The sequence below is a fragment of the Xiphias gladius genome, chromosome 1 (assembly GCF_016859285.1).
Source record: "Xiphias gladius isolate SHS-SW01 ecotype Sanya breed wild chromosome 1, ASM1685928v1, whole genome shotgun sequence".
NCBI classification, from domain to species: domain Eukaryota; kingdom Metazoa; phylum Chordata; class Actinopteri; order Istiophoriformes; family Xiphiidae; genus Xiphias; species Xiphias gladius.
Window position 1 is genome coordinate 12,219,203 of NC_053400.1, and position 21,268 is coordinate 12,240,470.

The following is a 21,268-nucleotide window of genomic DNA, read 5'->3' on the forward strand; positions in this document are numbered from 1 at the left end:
ATGCATCAGGGTAATGTGGTTTCCTTGATGTGACTGGGATATAAGAAAACACTGAACTACTACTGCCATTACTACAGCTACTAAAAATGATAGTAATAACAATAATGATGATGGTAATGCTGTGCAACATGCCACTGGTAAAATAAACTCATTCCCTATAGAAAAGGAAACGATGCAACACAATGTAAGCCTTTGGGTTTTATAATGAAATAATGTGGTTTGTTAAATATGCCATTTGATAATGAAATCCCAACATGCTGCAAATGAGAATTCCTAGCCTCCTGTTTAAATTATGAATATACCATCAGAATTCACAGGAGCAATTGGTCTCCACTCAACAACAGTACGATACCTTTGTGCTGCTTCACTAAGCTAATTATCATCTTTGCTGTTGAGTTTGGCAGGTAAACCAGGATGATTCGAGACAGTGAGCGTGGCTCAACACTCAAAACCCTAATGGGCTGAGAGCTTATCCTTGAAAAACAGCATGTCGGGCCGCATACGACAAAGTGTCCTGCTTCTCGGAAACCCCTGCTTTTTTTTTGAGTGGAATATTTCACAGCTGTGATTACAATAATTATTCTTGCTGCTCACATGGCCTCACATCAAAATTGTCTCAATTACTGCAGCTGTTTATACCCTAACTGTAATCAGCCGTCAGTGTGGAGTTGGAGGGGATTTGTCAGACTGTAATCCAAAATGTTAACTCCATGAGGCTTCGCAGTTGTTTTCTAAATTGTTAAAATAGAGAAGCAGGTTGAGGGGCTGTTTGATACCTGTGACTACCACAGTCTGACTTCTGGCAGTGATATGGGCACAGTTGGCTTATTTAAAAAAATGAAGATACATTGTTGTATGATGTTTTGACTGTTGAGATGTTTCCCATATTTTTACCATGTAAAACTCTCTAAATGAAAGCTCTCCAATATAAATTCTCTGCTACTTGCATTTAAGACATGTAATCATGCTGATGAGTGGTGACAAAGAGCTAAAGGTTCTGCTGTCCTGGTTTCCCTGTGTCCTGTCCTGGTGCTAAGGTAAGCCCACCGGCTGATGTCTGTGGCTAAATATCTAAGCTTTTAAAAATACAATTTAATACTATAATTTATTAATTGAAATGATAGCTTTCTTGGCAGTGTAGTATTTACAGGTCCAGTAAACCTGATGTGGGGGTTTTAGATCACCATCAGTAAATACAGCATTAGTTAAATTTAACTTGATGGCAAGGCTCCATGTGTGACTTGATGTGACTTAACAAATGAGGACCTGAGACTCAATTTGAGAATAGGCCCTTTGGCTAGGGGACGAGAACATAAAATTTGAAAACCTGTGACCAGCAAGGGTGACTGAGCCTCACCTCTGGGTGGTGATGTTGCTGAATGACTCAGCCTCAACCTGAGCTAGGGGGCTGCCCATCTCTCTCTTTCCCCCTCTCTCTGTCCATGTGTGTTTCTGTCTCACACTCACATAAACACAATTATCAGAGAACATAGAGTAGCCCAGAGGTGACAACCTGTTGATTTTATATTCCTGTCTCACTTTTTAGTTGCAGCTGAGTCACTACAACACACACACACAGACACACACACACACACACACACACACACACACACACACACACACACACACACACACACACACACACACACACACATATATATTATCACCAGACACTGTGCACAATCATAACCCACAAGGTGAAATATTTCACCAAGAATTGCTTAGCTCCTACAAGAATCGTATGAAACTAACAAGGAAACTACAAATAAATATACTGTAACTAACACACATGCCAACACTCTCTCATAACACACGGTTAAAAACCCATCAAACCTAAGTCAACAGGAATGACATTTCATAAAACACTGGCAATAAGGCAACCAAAAGTCAGATAATTACATACCAGTATTCAGACAGCAAAAGGAGCTATGTCTCATTTTCTCTCTCTCACACTCACTCACACAAACACACACACAACACAGAGTTGCTCAGGTGTGCATGCCTGATGCTTCAACAATGAGAGAGCATAGCTGATTATCATTAAAATTAGCTCTGAGCGTTGCAAAGGCTCTCGATAGTACAGCGTTAGCAGCATGGCTGTGTCAGAACAACACTTCCTGTTTACTGTTTAGTCCCACAGCAGGCTGCAGATGCCAGATACCAACAGCACAAAGCATGCTGGGAGATAAAAGCACCACAAAATGTTCTGGGGCCCCCGTAGCGCCTGTCGTTGCCTGATGTGGCATCAGTCAGTATTACTGGCTAGAATGGTACTCCCTTAAACAACCCTGCTCGGGAGAGAAAGAGGGGATGATGGAGAAAGTGGGAAACAAAGAGAGATGTGTGGGTTTGTGATGCAGTCAACATATAGTTTGGTTAAACATTTACAAAACGCAAAAACTATGGTAGTTTTAGACTTGGCATCTCATATCACATTTGGCTGGTAAGCAAATGGCGTTCACATGTTTTTGTGGTTGAAAAGCATTTCCATGATAAGGAGTTTTGCCTGAAACCAAAAGATGTGAAGGATAACAGCAGGTGCAAGGTTAGAGAGGTGGACTCATTAAATAGCAAACCACAGATTTGAAACACAAGTAAATCAGCTAAAATACTGGGGGCAAGTGCTTAAATTGACCCTTACTATCAATTTGGTTTGTTCTAGCCTTGAGAAACACACCTGTTTCCTTTTTTGGAGGTCATGAATGCCATGAAAATGTATTTGATATAGTTTGATAGAGAAACTGAAGGATTATGTATGCAGAGATATTTCAAAATTAGATATACACAAAGGAAAGAAAATAAAAGAAATGTCCTCTTCCTCTTGACTTTATAGTGTATATACTTATAAACAATGTGCAGCCAAGAGGTATTAGGACAGTTAGACATGTTTCATTGTTTTGGTTCTGTACTCCAGCACATTGGATTTGAAATGAAACAGTTACTATAAGAAGCTCTGACTCTCAGTTTGAATTTGAGGGTGAAATTCTGTCTCCACAGTCCCCTATTTCCAGTTTCAGGATTTCAAAGTTTTTACAGTCAATGACTACCCAAAGCCTATGCTGTCGATGGCAATGCCCTGACTGGTCTGTATTGCTACCATCTTCACTTAATGCTGGTTTTTTAGCTTTTTGCCTGTAGTCAGTGCCGGCAAGTGACACACAAGCTCAGTCAGACTGATGTCAGGTGGCTTCAAAACTCCCTGGTTTCCTTGTCTGTATGTTTAGGATCATTGTACTAAAATAGCAGGAGGGCTACAATTCCTACACTGTTCACCCAAAAACCTCTTCAAACACCACTGGAGCTGGAAGTCAGTGTTGATGATCCATATACATAGTAACATCTTTTAATAATAACTAAAAATGTAAAAACACTGATGCATGATTTATCATCAGTTTTTGAGAATCTTGACTTACTAGTGCAGTCTGTTCCTTTCACTTTCTTTGTAAACACCAAACAAGCATTAATTAACAAGTCTACAGCTATGCCTGTGAGTCGGTGAAGCCGCAGAGCAGTGCTTTGAGCTAAACCCTGACATGAGCATCAGAACATTCTCACAATGACAATGCTAACATGCTGATTATTGTATAACTAGCAGACTCAAATCTGTAGGGAAGCGTGCTCAACTGCACAAGACTTCTAAATAATACATTAGCAGAGCAGTAGCAGCAATTTCAGTACTCCACGTTTCTACACAGGATGTGTTCAGGTCCAGCACTGAGATGTAGGTGACCTGTGTTATGGCAGCAATCAGAGCCCAATACACTATCACTGCAGTTACATATCTAAAACAGAATAAAATGGACTTTAAGTGTAAAAATACCCTTCAGGCCACAGTTATGAGCATATAGCATGATTGAAACGCTAGCTGGCATGCGACCTGTGTAGACAGCTGGACTGGTTTAAAATAGAGGCATATCTGTACAGTCAGATGTGTATAGGACAGATGACTGGAAAGCGCAGCTGAAATGCTTTTTGCATAGACATGCCGTTAGTTTTGCATGTGAGTTTGCTGACAATAACTAAGGAGAATGTACAGCTAAGGTTGATGGGAATGTCATTAGTTTTGCAGGTATAGGTGATACGCCAAAGTACTGGACAAACTGATATTTTGAAGATGAAGGCCAGGGGGTCAAAGTTATTACAAATGAGTCTTTGGGGACCATGAATATCTTTACAAAATTTAATGACAATCCATCAATTAGTTGTAGAGATATTTCAGTCTGGACCAAAGTGATGGAACCACCATCCCTAGTGCCATAGGCTAGCATGGCTAAAAATTAGTAGCCTAAGTCTTGGTATAAACAGTGCAAAGATTCTAACTCAAGTGACATACCCATGTTTGTAAACTTTGTATCATTGTTTTAGCATTTAATTGTTGATGGCAAACATGTAAAAAATGCTGGAACCTATGAACACACAAAGCTATGAACAAACAAACAGCAGTATCATATATATCCACTTTAGTGTGGACATGGCTTAAATGAATGTGACTGCAGCTGCACTGCAGACCAAGTTTAAAGCTGAGACATCTATTCAGTTTTAAAAGGTCCCAACCATTCCTCAAAAATTACAGTTTGTGCTAGATGGGCTCTCTGGTGATTCCTCCATAGGAGTTCAGCAGCAGTTTTCAGAGAGCTGTAGATCTGCAGCAGAGAGGCCGTTCTAACCTGTACTATCCACACTGCGAGAAGCCGCCATTGGGAAACATCGCTGCTCCCATTGGACCGGATTCATTAGGAGTGAGTGCAAACTTAAATACACACATATTGTACAGTAGTTGTACTTTTGTCATTGTGAGATCCCTCCACTGATATCCATGCCTGTGCTGTAACTTTAACCTTATACATCTGTACCATATGCTCAATGTGCAATACTTGCCCCAATCTAAACCCAAAATGACCTGACTTTGCAAAAATTTCTTCGGTAAAGTATAAGCGTAGAAGTCATGTCAGGACACACAGTGAGGCAAGCATGCAGAAGTGCACATGGAGACACATACTGTACTGTACCTCACATAACAAACATGTACAAGTACACCTAGCATACTGTAGATGATGTGTTGTTTAATAGTATAACCTCCTGGATCGTTCCCGGGTAGAATGAAACTGTAAAGGTCTGTGCATATGTCTGTTGGTGGAGAATATTCCGGCCCTTGCTACAACAGGCAAATCACATTTGAGCCTCAATGTGGCTCTGCTTTGATTTACTTGCAGCTGCTCTCACTGTATTCATAGCCTGTCTTTCCCATCTCTCTCTCACAAACACACTTATGCACATACGTACACCAAGCCGAATCCCCCCTGAGAGCAATTACAATGAAGTTCTAGAGTATGTACTTTTGTTATTAATCTCTTCACTGACACTGCTGTGACAATACAGCATTTTCTGTGGTTATTTACAGAACAGTTCTCGGCCGGTAGGTTTTACTGCAGGCTGTAATTACAGGCACAAATAAGTTGATGTATAGAATCCCAGACGCACGAAGTGTGAGTTAGCTTGTTATTTGGGAAGGTGGGGTGGACAGTGTGTGGGTGTGGGTGGGTCGTTATGTGTGTGTGTGTGTGTGTGTGTGTGTGTGTGTGTGTGTGTGTGTGTGTGTGTGTGTGTGTGTGTGTGTGTGTGTGTGTGTGTGTGTGTGTGTGTGTGTACTTTGAGAACCAGTGGGTTGAGAACCAGTGGAGTGCCTTAGCACACTGTCACAGTCAATCACATATTTACATTAAGAGGAAATTATTGTATGTATATTTGCATATATATAACTTCTTACCTGAAGAAGAAAGACAAAAAACTGCTGTATCAGTGATGATGGGAAATGTGATGTAATCCATGAAGTGTTGAAGTTTGCCACTACCATTCGAGAAGCAGAAGCCTGTTAGTATGGTGATTAGGAGGTGAAAGGATGTGTAGGCATCTATTAAGTTTTTAGATTTTTAGCATGCAGTATCATATAGTATGAAAGTACAGAAAATCACTGTGCTATGTCAAGGATAAACTGATACTTAGTGTTTTGACCACCAGTAGCGCTACAGAGCAATGTTTTTACAAGTAGGTCCCCAGTATGTTTGTATTATACCAGTACACACATGCTCACAATATTAACATTCCAAAAATTGGATTTCCAGGATGCACATATTGGGTTTTAGTAAGAAACGCTGAATGCAAACATGACTTTTGCATTCTCAACAGGGCAGCTTTAACATATGCACTGCATACACATCCCTGTCACAGGATTTCTACAACTACTCTAAGTCGAAGGCAACTGGATTTGCTGTTTTAGTCTTGAGGACGGGATCAGTGGAGCAGTTGTAAAACTGCTAAAATTAATTGGCAAAAATACATTCAAGACTACAGCAACAAATTCAGTAGCCTTTGAATTAGCATGAATGCAAACCAAAGAGTATATAACAAGACTTTACAAAGTTCAGATGTCTTACCCAAAGTTTGTTTTCACATCAGAAATCTGACCACATCTTGTCCTCCTCATCCCCTGTTAGTCAATATGGAAAGCTTGTGATTTTGATTTGACCAGTTTTTCTTGTTAGTCTGGTTAGAGGTAGAAAGAGGAGGAGGCCATGGGAGGGTAAACAACAGGGGTTGTTGAAAGGGAGAGAAAGGCGAGGTGAGATCGTAACAGATGGCCTTTCCCTGGACTTCCTCCATAGGCTTTGTAAACACGCAATCACAAACACATCACAGCAAGTATTCTAGTACTAAAATGCCTGTTGGAGAATCACAGACGACCAGGATATTAAGCTTCCTGTTTGGTGAATGTCCACTAGCCCCAGGGGCATTGCTCTGCTGATCCTTCATTACCTTCTAAAATTGTTTTTGCTTATTATTCCAATTACAAGTGAAAAATTACTGTAGAAATACTAAGTGAAGAAAGTATTTTACCTCTTAAAATTTTTTCCAATTATTCTAGATTAAACTTGACAGTAGCCAATTTTCCATCCTACCCATTACCTTCACCTTTCTAACTCACCATTAGCTAAAGGTGACTGGTTTTAACAAGTCAGATGTGTTCACTTCTCATCATTATGCCATTGAGCAGCTCTTTTATTTGCCAGAGAACATAAACAGAGATCTAAAGCATTTCTCATAAGAGGAAAAAGCAATTAGCTAGGTCATTGAATGTGTTAACATATATTTATTGTAAGTCTTGTCTTAAAACTATTTGTATTGTTGCAGAAACAGAACAAAATAAGACGCTTTATGTCATTGACGTTGTAAGATCACAAAAACGGTACCTGCTGAGGCTCTAACTCCAAACACACTCTTGTTGAGACTTTATGAAGGAGCAAAGCTAAAGGGGACACTCTAAATTATGATCAATCATTTGAGATCTTCTTTGCATTTTCATTAAAACCAGTAGTACATGAGGACACAACCAAACTTGTTTTCACACAAAGAAAATTGTAATCATTATCTAAAAAACAGACAAATTGCCCCTGAAATTTTTCCGACAAAAAACTTTTAAACTACTTACCAACGCATAAAGTACATAACTATCATCCCCGAGGTGGGTGGTAAGAAATTTGTTTTAATTTGTCACACGTACTTCAATCACAATTTGGAAGAAAAAAAAGGATTGTACTCTTACATTCTGCTGTCCATGATACTTTTTGTTTCATTTTATTCAGTCCAAGTTTGTTTGTTGCTTCTGTTTGCCTCGTTCTCCGCGGTGTCAAATATAAGACTACAACAAAGGTCACAGACCATCTTTCAAAATCTCTACCACTTTGACAACTGCAGCGAATAGAGTCAACAGATATACCAAGACATTTGATTAGTGTGTGTAGACACTCTAGACCACTGCTTTAGGAATTCAGGAGATGGCAGCCTACCTCCAATCATCACACTGGCCTTTATTATCAAGCAAAATCAAAAATTGGTATTATTAATCAGAACTTGATTGAATCCATTCCTATGGCCCTTGGCTAATAGACCCAGCTGATAAATGTTTTCTGCACTGTCTAATATGGTAAATGCTATGCTAAATCATATGAATACGATGAACGTGTGTGCACTGTTGTCTGTACACTGACCTTGAACCTGTGCTCAATCAAATTCCTTAATGCCTAGTTCCTTGATACCCTGGTATTAAGGTATTTGATTGAGAACCTTGGACAGTCAGTGACAGTGTTATGAAGTTTCCACCTCTTTACTGTACCAGTGCATCAGGTTCACTAAAAAATAAATCCTCTATACTTGTCAGTGACTGATTCAACTTAACTTTGATTAACATCAGCTTTTGACAAGACAATATCAGTGCTGCCCCATATGTGGACATTAATGTTAATACAAATTTGCTCAATGTGGATTGAAAATGCTCTGCACTGACACAATGTCCCTGATCAGCTCTAGAGGTGGTTGTATTAGCTCAGCTATCATTAAGTCCAGGGGAGAGAATGTCCACAAAGCTACAGTATATTAACTGGTACCATAAATAGATGATCCAGCCAAAACCGTGTGTTACTTTTTTCCCGCAGGCTGTTTTAGCTGAAGGTCTCTCTTCATATTTTCATTTTAATTGGCCTGACATGAGAAGAATCATGCAAGTCAGTGACATTATGAAACATACAGATAAATGTGGGTGACAAATTAAAGTAAAAGCCAACATCAAGTGTCTTAGTAAGGTGTTGGGCCACCACGTGCTCCCAGAACAGCTTCAGTGCTCCTTGGCATTGACTCTCCAAGTCTCTGAACTCTACTGGAGGGATAAACACCATTCTTCCAAAAGATGTTCCCTCATTTGGTGTTTTAATGATGGTAGTGGAGAGCGCTGTCTAACATGCCGAACCAAAATCTCCCATAGGTGTTTAATTGGGTTGAGATTTGGTAACTGCAAAGGCAATAGCATACGATTCACATCTTTTTCATACTCATCATACATCACCCTCTTTCCCTATGGATGGGTGGCATTGTCATCCTGGAGGAGACCACTCCCATCAGGATAAAAACGTTTCATCATAGGATAAAGGTGATCACTCAGAACAACTTTGTATTGATTAGTAGTGACTCTTCTCTCTAAGGGGACGAGTGGACCCAAACCATGCCAGCAAAATGCAGCATAACGGAGCCACCAGATCCCCTCACTGTCGGGGTCAAGCATTCAGGCCTGTACCGTTCTCTTGGTGTACGCCACAAATGCACTCACCCACTCGTCGAGAATATGGTTAAGGATGACTGACCATATCACTTTTTTCCACATCCCTGTAGACCAGTGCCTTTGGTTTTTGTGCTACTGAACTCTCAAGTGTGCATTCATCTTTGTAATGAAGGGTTTATGCACTGCAGCCGTACTATAATGTCCCTCTCTATGTAATTGTCAACTGACTTTTCTTGCTCACACAGTCTGATCATGTCCTGCACTGACGTTACTAACAAATTACTAACAAATAGCCTAAACTGCACATACATTGCACTGCTACATTCACAGCTATGCTGCTAAATTCTAACTCTCTGCTCCAGTCACCAGCCTCAATGTCACACACTCTCTGGCCCTTTTTCCAAACTACACCTTACACCCTCTATCTACCTGTGCTTCTCGTCGAGAATATGGTGAAGGATGACTGACCATATCACTTTTTTCCACATTCCTATAGACCAGTGTCTGTGGTTTTTGCGCCACTGAACTCTCAAATGTGCATTCATGATGATCACGTCCTGCACTGTCGCCCTCAGTCTCCTAAGGAAAAGTTGCTCTTCTGTTTTTCCTTTCACATCGCACTAATGCAAAACCATCACTGTCATCAAATGTGTGCTGTCGACCACAATTTCTGACCATATTATTATAGATCTAAACTCAGATGTCACTTAGTCACTGTTCCCACTGAAACACAAGCCAGTTGAGCAGTCTTTGTGACTGAAGCTCCTGCCATCCATGCCCCAATAACGAACCCTGTTTCAAAGTCACTTCGATCTTTTCCTCTTGCCATCTTGATACAAAATCAAAATCAACAGGGCCTTCTCAGCTTTTTTATACATGCCCCGAAGCATGAATGGATGTTAATTTCTTAATTGTACCATGCAGTGCACCTGTGTGGAAGCATCTGCATTCGTTTTGTTCTTTAATTTGTCACCCGTCTGTATACTGGTCTCTTTATTTAGAAATCTCACTCCACTGGACACTCATTATTTTCTTTCCAGTGTTTGCATCTAATGATTTTTGGCCATTTTGACCCGATAATTCAGGTCAACTCCCCAAATATTCCCAGTTATCAGCCCTGAAGAATAGCCATGGGTCATGTAGTTGTTAAGCAAATTTCACTAAAATGGTTATTTGTCAAATATTAGTTACCAAAATAATGAAACAATATTTAAACATTTGTTGTGACCTGATGGATTAACATTAAATATAATAAGTTTTATAATAGTAGAGATGTGAATCATAACCAAGGAAGATGAGGTTTTTTTTTTTTAAAAGGGTTATACTTTTCCATATATGTAAAATATTTGTATGATGATGATGTATGATCATGTACATTAGATTGCCATATCAAAGTTTCTCCAGTCAATGTTTCAGTAATGCACTAAGGCTATTCCTTTATGTAGAAGAGATACAGTATTGATTTTATAAGACCATAAATGCAATTATAACCTTTATAATTATACAGTAAATAACAATTAAAAATAAGATTTACTTTTCATATGTTGTTCTTATTGTACTAATTTTTGTGCTTTGCTTGCATAGTTTAAATCAATTTGTAGGTATGGTGGCTCAAATGCCATGTTGTCTTAAGAATTATATTAAAATCCTATCTTGTAAGCCCCGTAACTGTATATTTGCAAGGTCGCTGGGTCTCAGATATGAGGGGATAATCCATGCTTTAGCATTTGTACAGATTACTCCATCTGGGGCATTTTACTGCTGGTTTCAGGTTCTGGCAGCCCTTATTTTCCAATGCCATCCACCAGTAACCCGCTACTGTCTGCCTTACATAGCCTTAAGACCTCTTGTAAACTCTGCAATCTGATAAACGTGCATGCAGGCACATACATAAGCATAAGGATTCTCTCTTGCAGAAAGCTTGTTGATTCTTAATTAGAGCAGACAAGGCCTGTAGAGGTTTTAAAAGAGGCGGAAGAGTGACTGGGTTAAAGAGTGTCTGACATATGAGTCTAGTTTCGATGAAAAGAATCAGCATTCAAACTAAGCAATGTCAGTAAGCCTCCCACAGTACTAAGTGTCAAGCCAAACTAGCTGAATCCAAGACACACGTCAAGAATTTGTTCTCCATCTGTTTGTGTGAATTAGATGGGGATACTGAATAAATAAATTGCCCAGACTGAAAAAGTTTCCACAGTCTCTTTTTTTTTTGGTCTTGTTTCCTTCTCCTTGGGTATGTAAAATAGCTGTATTTTTAAATCATGCATTCCTTTCTTCTAAATGGAGACATACTGTATATGGCTGACCTAGTTAGACCATGAATTGTAATTTTATGAATTTAAACATTATAAACAACACCATTACGTTTCCCAATCAGAACATTAGTGGCTATCATAACCCAGTGAAAAGGAAGAAGACAGTTGATGTTGCATTTATTAAAGAGACTCATTAGCCAGAAACAGAGATAATGAGGTGGAGAATGAACTCGGTAGGATCATTAGAACACAATTCTTTTTCCAACGGGAAATACAAGGTTCGTATATTATTTCTTTGAGAAACTATGTGTAACTGTTGGACCCATGAAAAAATTAGTGTTAGCAGGTTTATATGTGTTATGCATGGTTGAGCTACTATGCATTGACAATGTGCATTCATTCACAAAAATACTGCAATAATACAACATCAGACATATCAAGAGACAATATGACCTTTTTTGTAAATGATTTCAATCAATTATTTATGAATAAAAAGCTGTAATGAAAGTAACACGAAGCTCAAGCAGCCATTTGTGCAGTATATTGAGAAAATAATGACATATGATCAGATGAGACAAAATGTATACTTTATACATCATCCGACATCATACTCTACAAATGATTATTTTTTTTTGGCATTAAAGAGAACTGTTGACAAAGCAGTTGTGATAGTTTCTATGGACGACTTATCAGCTTTTTTCAAACTGAAAAAGTCAGAAACTGGTAGAAAGCAAAATATTAGCCGTACTACAGTTTTATAAAAAAAAATTACAAAAATCTTTAGCCTAACAATTTAGTTAATGCAAAAGCTTAATGCACTTTATTTTCACAGAGGATGAATTTAACTGGAAGTTGTTGAGACAATCATCCAGACAGTCCAAGAATTCAAACCATTCATTCAGTCCTCCTTTGTGGTACTAAGTGATAAAACACGCAGTGCTCTTGTTCAGTGGCTCAGCTTTGCCCACTGACTGTCACGTTTGTTGATGCTTCTTCAGCATCATTGAGCATGTTGTCTGCGAGACCAGCACTGACCATCGAACCTTGTGAATTTTAATACGTTTGTTCCTTGACTGAACTGCATGTCATACTGGTCACGATGCAGTTATTCTCATTGTGACAACAACTCCACGGGCAAAACCTATCCTCGTCTGCTTTGAAATTCTGGCATGCCTGGATACTCACAACAAACCAATGAATTCACTTATGAAAGTGAAATAAACCAAGGAGTAATTTCCACTCCAGACTTGTTGATGTCTTGGTAAATGCACAAAACAATATATTCTGTTATTTATTGCGTTTGTCCCCTCTGGGAGTGAGTGCAGTCAGATGTCATCTAAACAAATGATGGATTGCAACTCATTCACTGAGGTCAAACAACGTAACATATCTGCAAGCGGATCTGCTGCAGACTGAAAATCACGGGCTACCAAACCACAACTGATCAGTCATTTGTGATTTCTTACCTCAAATTTTAATATTCAGCACCCTCTCTACCAACATATTTTAGCAAAAACGGCAATTTGTCTGCGCGCTGCCCCTCCTGTGTTGAATGCTGAGCAAATCACACTGAGTGTGTGTTGTTTGTTTGTGTGGGTGACAGCAGGGGGTTCACTCTGTTTCTAAGCGCAAACGCTGTCTGCTGAAGCACACCATTTGTCAATTTGTTTTGGATGCGAGTGGCAGATTGTGTGTGTGGTGAGAGAGGCATACGCAGAGACAAATATGCATGTGTGCATGAGAATGTTTTTGTGTGTGTGTGTGGATTCAGCAGGGCAGTGGATGTTTATGTGACATGATAGCAAAGATATTCATGTGGTTGGTTTACATAACAATGTTTGTGTAGATGTGTGTTTGTGTGAGAGAGAGACAGACACAGACATAGAGATGCTACATTGCTCCTGGGCTTGGCTACTTCTGCAAATGCAGGAAGCTGGGTAATCAGGGCCCTGGGAGAGGACATTCCTAGTTCCTCTCTTACTGCAAATAATGAGAAGGGGCTGTCCCAGAGGAGTGCCCTCCCATCACTAGCTGTGATGGCTGATGACATCACCTATTAGAGGTCACAACAAAGAGCACATACTGCTGAAAAGGGACAGACTGGAATTAAACAAAGACGACTGCAGTTAAAGTGGCTTTGACTCTTTAGAATAGCAATCAATACTAATGTATTTTCTCACCTTTGCTTAAACCCTCCATGGAGATAAATGCCACTGCTAGCTCTGTTAACCAATTATTTTTTGTTTTGTTTTTTTCCTCAGTGGGCGGTTAAATCTATTATCAACCTGTGCATGGTGGATATGCATGTACACAACTGCATGTATGCATTTGCATAGGCATATTTGTGTGTGTGAGCCACACATCCCAATCTTCTAACTAACACACATCATTTCATGAAAAGCTTTCATGAAAGGGTGTCAGATGACTAGATTCATGCTATGGTTTGATGTTCCCACGTGAAACAGGATGTTTGGCCTGGACAGACACAGTCAGAGATACTAATGTTAGATTTCACTCTGATGTCGAGAATCGCTCACCTCCGCCCCCCCCCGTGTTTATGTCATAAATTTAAATAGATTTGTAGTTTCAAATGAGGCATGGAATGCTTGCCAAGGACACAGCACAGCGAAATTTAATATCACATAAATGTGATATTAAATTTCAGTGGTGCTCTTGCCTGTCAACAAAACCTACTTTTTTCAGTCAAGAGTCACTACATACTGCTGAAGAGACCTGAAGGGGCCACAGCATCGAGGTGGGAAGATTATGATCATAAAATCATTAAAATGATGAAGATGACTATAGTCTTCATCCTTAGGCCATATGACTATTTAGATTACATCAGAAGTTCCTGGTGTGTGGGTGCCTGAGTAAATGTAATCTTGGCTGACACTCGCCCACATCTTGTTTCCCCAACTCTATAGCATCAACATTCGCATGGTGCCTCTCTCACTCTCTCTCTCTCACTCACACACACACACACACACAAACACACACACACACACACACACACACACACAAAGACACACACACACACACACACACACACACAAAGACACACACACACACACAAAGACACAAAGACACAGCAGAAAGACTTAGGAAACAAAACAAATTGCAATGGAAAGAGAAAGAGACACAAACAGAGAACAGAGTCACACAAACAGAAGGGAGATTCAGTTTTGCTATAAATTTAAAACAATGGATCGACAAAGCAGCATAATCCAGTTAAAGGTAACACAGCTGCCGCGTAAAGGGATGTACTATGGTTTATAATGCAGCTCATAAAAATGCAAAAAAGCACCTCTTTTTTCCAGATGTAGAGAAGAAGGTGAATATAGATAAGAAACACTGTTTACAGAAGACAAAAACATGAGGGCGATAAAATTTCTCTGATAGCACACTCCTCAGAATCTGATAGTCTCTACTATGGCTCCCTATTCTCTTCCCTCTTTTTTTTTTCCCCACTTCCCATCTCCTCACCCTCCTAAACGCTTCTTCTAAATCCCTGATGGCAAAGCATAGTGCTTCTGTTTCAGGAAGGATATTCCAATCGGACAACGTGAATTAATGGTTTGAAGATCATTGCTCTGGTTTCCTGTTGCCTCTGCACTTTCTGCACCCTCCCCCAGTAAATCACTAGTAGTCAACACAAGCGGAAGGCTTGGATATGGTTCAGCTTGTGACGCTATTTACAGTGAGCAGAAACATTACAGGACTAAAATTCTAAAGCCCTGCTAGCAACCCCTAAAGTCTACAGTGTTCATTACATACAAAAAAAATGAAGTGTTGGACAGAACGATCAACATACTGATTGGGAGACCTGGGAGGATACAACCAATGACATGACCCATTGCTAATATAAAATACTCGCTGCAGCTTTAATACAATAGTTGTACTTGCCTAAGCTTCACCAAATCGGTGAAAACTAATGTAATTCATTTTTCCAATGATCATATGTGTTATTGCAGTAGGAACTTATTTTGTTGGCTAAATATGATTGTTGATTGAATACATAACTGAAGATGTTTTGCCTTCAATCTGCAGTCTCAAATGCCGCTGGATAACATCCCAAATATTCAGGTATCGAGGTCAGGTCTGTTATAATGACCACAATTATACCTGTGGTTTGCTGTGGTTAAGAACTTGGTAAAAGCATTGAACTGATTTTTTTGGATGATTGTTTGATTTTCAGTAGAAGAAAAGTAGAAAAAAAAAAAAAATTCTCATGAATGTAGCCCTGCTGTCTTCCCTGCAATCAAATGTTCACCCACTTTGTATCCATTCTTATAATGGATGCATGTATTTGCATCACCGTGAATGGTTGCCAGCCTTTGTTATGCGTTTAGCAGAAATCAAAAACCTATGCTTGTGTGACTGACATTTCATCAAACTTTGAAATCCCACCTGACCAGCGGTTAAATGACTGGTGCAGCAGCACCAACAACACCTCGCTCTCTGATCGACCATCCGATACTGTTTGATAGACTGCGAATATAAAAGGAGAGTGAAGGGGGCGAGACGGTTTAAGACAGACATTGAGACACTAGTTTCAAGACGTAGGTTAAACCTGCCTCCTTTTTATTTTTTGATTTCTGCATTACTGGCAAAATATGAGAGAGAGATGACAAAGAGAGATGCCATTAAGATTGTGAGCTGTATGCAGGCCCACATCGTTCCAAGATATCCAGGATCTGCAACAACTTCACGCTCTGATAGCTTTGCAGCCATAAAAGAGAAGTGGAGAACGAGCTGAGAGGCAAGGGTGAGGTAGGATAGTGGAAATTAATTTGCTGCAACACCTTTTACTGGCTTGACAGTTTTGCAGCAGTTGGCTTTGGCTCAGGCTGCTGTCATGTCTTTTGGAGGTTAGATAAGCCTTGCCTCTCCAGCTCTATAACAGCCCCTGAACGATGGGCAGGATTCTGTGATAAGCAGATATTACCACTTCTGCAGCTGAAGGGCTTCTGTTTGATCAGTGGATGTGAAACAAGTTCACATCCATACACATTACTTGCAGAAAATTGTCAGCGACACCTGTTCACCATGTATTTCCTTTCCTCTTTGTGAAGAAATCGCTATAAATCTCTATCAAAAAGGCCCATTATCGTTGGTGCTCGAAACTGAACTGAAAGTGGAATATGGATGAGCAGATGAGATGAAAGAAGGCAAGACTGCACAAGATGAGATCCAGCTGATCACACGAACTAACATGGTAACAACTCTTGCTCATTTGAAGATGATTATCTTATCTCTCACTATACTCTGCTTTGTATTTGTCATTTGATCAAATGCCTAAGACAACCTAAGGTTAGTCTACGTTTACCCGACAAGGCCCTGTTGTAGCCGTGTAAACTACAGTATGACTCTTTTGTCAGGAGCAAAGGGGTGAAGTAGTGTGATGCTGTTGGGTCAACAAGTCGTGACTTTTTGTACAGTGCATTCTCTATATTGTTGTCTTCACTTGATAGTAATACTGCAGTTTAAAGGTCATCCTCTGGCAAGCAGCTCAGAATAAGATTCAAGCCCATCCTGAAATTAAATTTATATACAACTGATTTGCAACATCAAATGTGTTTTGTAGGAAACATTGTGACCAAATTACGTTTTCTGTTAATGTAATGAGGATATGTTTTTATTTTATGAATTTGCATACGTCACAAACATGTTGATAGTGAACGTATCAGTAAAATGTTCACAGACAACCTATTTGTTTTCTGCAAAAATATCTGATCTTGCAATACAATAGAAAGATGGTCTAGTTTAATACATAAAAAGTTCACACTGACTTCAGACACAATGTGTATATTTACATTTAACCAAAACCACAATCTTTCCCTAACCTTAACCAGGGTCTTTTTGTTGCCTAAACCTGACAGTGGACACGACTGTGGATGCAAACCCTAGTCTCTGGTGTGACAAAGACCAGATTTGTAAGCCCACCATCCACCTCAACCACTCCGCTGCCTTTAATGAATGTAGGGTTTTTTAATGAAGCATTTTTTTTTACAATTCAGGTCTATTTTCCTGTGTTTTATGCACATAATAACCAAAATGCGGGCGACCCACAACTCAATGCTGTGCTTGAACACTTCCTGTGTAGACAAAAATATGAAGAAACTACAGTTCCCAAAGAAGCTGATTATGGACAAACAGTGGTGGCAAAATTTAAGCTCAATATGAATCAGTCTTTTAATGATATTGTATGGTACACCACCGCGATAGCTTGTCAAACAAGACAACTTAAGATTAAACAAAACAGTGTCAAAACAGTTAAAACAGTGATAAATAAATATGTAATAATGCCAGTTAATGGACTATTTTTGATGCAATTTGTAGCAACTTAACTTCTTGTTTTATGCTTAAGTATCTTAAATAATGCAATAGCCAATTTGCAGCCATTATTATGGAAATAAGAATTTTCTAATATGCCCATTATGGCATTGTTAACAAACAAAAAAAATCTGCCTTTGCAAAAAAAAAAAAGGCAAATGTTTTAAAAAAAAATCTAAGTAACCCTTAGAAATCAGTAAATAATTAAAAACAAAATGGTCCTAAATGAAGGCTACAAATCAAACACTTCAGTTTAGACTGTAGCTAAAATAAAAGGGAATGTGGAATTTTCAATGAAGAAGGTAATGGTGTCATTGTTATTGATGGTCTGTGTTCTTTTTTTCTGTTTGCACTGCATATTATAGTATAGCTTGGAATAAATTACATGAGCCTAAAGTGAATTCTCTAATAAGCATCCGTGTTCCCCTTGTGGCACTGATGTAATGAATCAAAAATACTCTCAATGTTTCTTTCAACTTCTACAGCCTTTACATTTTCAACATGGCCAATGCTAGGGAAGTCGTGTTTTTAGAGACTTCCCATGTGTCTGTACGTGAACATCAGAGTCAGTGGCTGGTGAACTCCCTGTGAGTGCACTCAGACACACGTGTCAATGAGTCCCATTCCCTCGGTTTAGTTCAGTGGACTTTCATTATGGAAAATCCATTTCCTGTTAAGGGGTAAGATTAGGTCAGGCTAGATATCCAATCAGTGTGGATCAGCTCAAAAATGGACTCTGAACAGTTTATGGCAAGTCATCATCATGGCTGCCATCACTGTTGTCATCATTGTCATTACATCACTGTTACAAGCAGCAGCATCAGTTATTTATTCTTTCCAATTTAAAAGATTTGCCGGGAGCGATTTCAACAATTTCACAACAAGTCTGGACTAACTATGGAATCCATGTTATAATTTACATAATCAAAATAATACCACCCCTTTGATTCCCTTTGATTATTCACTCATCGTCATCATCTAATGCGCCTCATTTGTATCATTTCTGCATCCTCATTATCATTTTCACTATTAACTCTAGTCAGAAGAGTAACAACATACCAATTTATTGTTGTGTGTTTGTCCTGATTGGTGATGATTGCAGTGTTGTGCACTGCCCTTCTAAACAATGACTTTGCTTTAAGTGTTGCTAATTCTAAGACTGACAGTAGCTCCTAAACCCTCCATGCAAACATCAAATGTGGACTATTCAGCTGAGACTAGTGAAGCAACCAAGCTCAAAGCCAGAATTTAAGCATGTGCCAAAAAGCATCTCCCTATTCATCCACATAATTGATATCAAGTATATTTTAGAGAACTGTGACAACGTTTTACTAAAATTAGGTGGGTTATCTATCCAAATGTTGAGCATATTTTAACCGAGAAATTCATCAAAAGAATGTAAATTTCGATGCACATTTCGATCCACTGCTGCTCTTTTAACAGCTGATGACGCAATTAAAAGAGCAGCAGTCACACCTGTACGATGTAGAAACTGAAGGTAGTTTGGCATTTATGTTTGTTTCATGTATTAATTTAAGGAATGTAACAGTCTCTTTATTGTTCACAGATCAGAGTTTTTTTCTTTTTCAGCGGACGTTTGAGTCACATGCTTCATGTATGTCATGATTTATTGGCTAAGTCTGTTTCGACTGCACTTTGTCGCAACTTTGCTTTATCGATAAATCAACTTTTCCACCTCAGCCAAGCATAAAATGGATGGAAACCCACCTGTTGTGTCTGCATAGCAATTGATAGCCGAACAGTAAAGCTCTATTGAAAACATTGGCACAAGACCATCTGTTTGTCAGGCTTGGGGTTTTTTTTAATGACTTTAGGTGCCATTTTATATAGATGAGACCATAAAAAGAGCATTTTCTGGTGCTCAGCTGGTCAGAGACTTGGACAGAGACAGATCATATTGGATACAATTAGTAGACATATTCAGGAGATTCTGTAGTATGGAGTAGAACTATGGGGCGAAATGTACCAAAATAATTTGCAACTGTGTAAGGATCGTGTTTAAGCTGTATCATAGTCTATACATGCGTACAGAGTACGCTGTTCTCTCTCCTTGGTTTTCAACTTAGACCCTGCTACGCATAAAAGCCACTTTGATCTGTCCCTTGTTTGTCCATGGAGACAGATAGATTATGATAATTTTACTAAACAAGTGACAGATTTTGATATGAATTGCACACATCCATTGTATGTTAACAAAAAGCTGAATATATAATTCATGAGTTCAGTGTTTACTTACATTTTTTTTGTTGTTCCAGGAGGAAGACTGCTGGAATACTGCTCTGTTAGCCAACATTAACTTCTGTTAGCTATTTCTAGGTGGCCTAAAACACAACAGTTCTTCAGGTTATAATGTGGGGTGGGATGTTGCCACAGTGGTTAGCACTGCTGCCCCATAGCTAGAACGTTCTGGGTCCGAACCTGCTGGCTGGCTGGAGCTTCTCTGTGTGGAGTTTGAACGTCCTTCCTGTGCCTGTGTGGGTTATCTACTGGTGCCCCATTTTTCTCCCACAGTCCAAACACATGCAGGTTAGGTTGACTGGCCACTCTAAATTGCCCACAGGTGTGAATGTGAGTGTGTCTCTGTATCAGCCTTTTTAATGACTGGTGACCTGTCCAGGTTTTACCCCCGCCTCACTACCCCACCTAGATGCTTGTACACAAATTTACTGATTTACTGATTTTTGTACTTATTCACATATCTCTGTACACTTGCACATCTGAATACACTTTACAGATTACTGTACACATTCACAAATCAATGCTTGCAAACTTGTACAGATTGAGACAGTACGAGACAGATCAAGAGGAGATTATTGAAAGGGTTCAGCCCCACAGATTAAATCAATAAAAAGGCATGTAGTTGTGCATGGCATTGATCTACCTGGGGAGCGATGTCATAACTGATAAGCAAAGCAAGGATGTGTTCTTGGTAACGGGCAACAGGTAGGCAGGATGACAGATAAGACAGAAGATAGTATACTGTTACAGTATACATGTTACAGGATTAGATTAAGACAAATATTGATTGCCCTGTCATATTTATTCTTGTGATTGAAAGCTCTCAGGGGCAATAATATCATTACTTGCTGAGACATTAATCAAATTAACTCTCTTAACGTAGTCCCATAATTATTTTTTCATCGGTTCATTGGCACTGCAGAAACACATTTTGCTTTCTGCTCTGTTTTATAATGAATAACATACAGTGCATTTTACATTTACATTGTTTAGCCCCCCCCCCCCCCACACACACACACACAAACACAATTATTATTGCTATATTACTATTACTGTTGTTGCTATATTGCTATACGATATGTTCCACTCAGGCATGGAAAAAAAACAGGTTTTAACAATAAATGTGATAAACGTCTTTATTTTTAAACATCTGTTCTAAATATTTTAACAATTAATGCTCTACAGTCCAATAACTTAATTGAACACTGACTCAACAATTGCCCGAATAAAATAACCTCAATTCAACAAAATCATACATGGTAAAGCCTATGTGTGCTATTTGGACACCAAACGAAATAATCACTGTGCACTA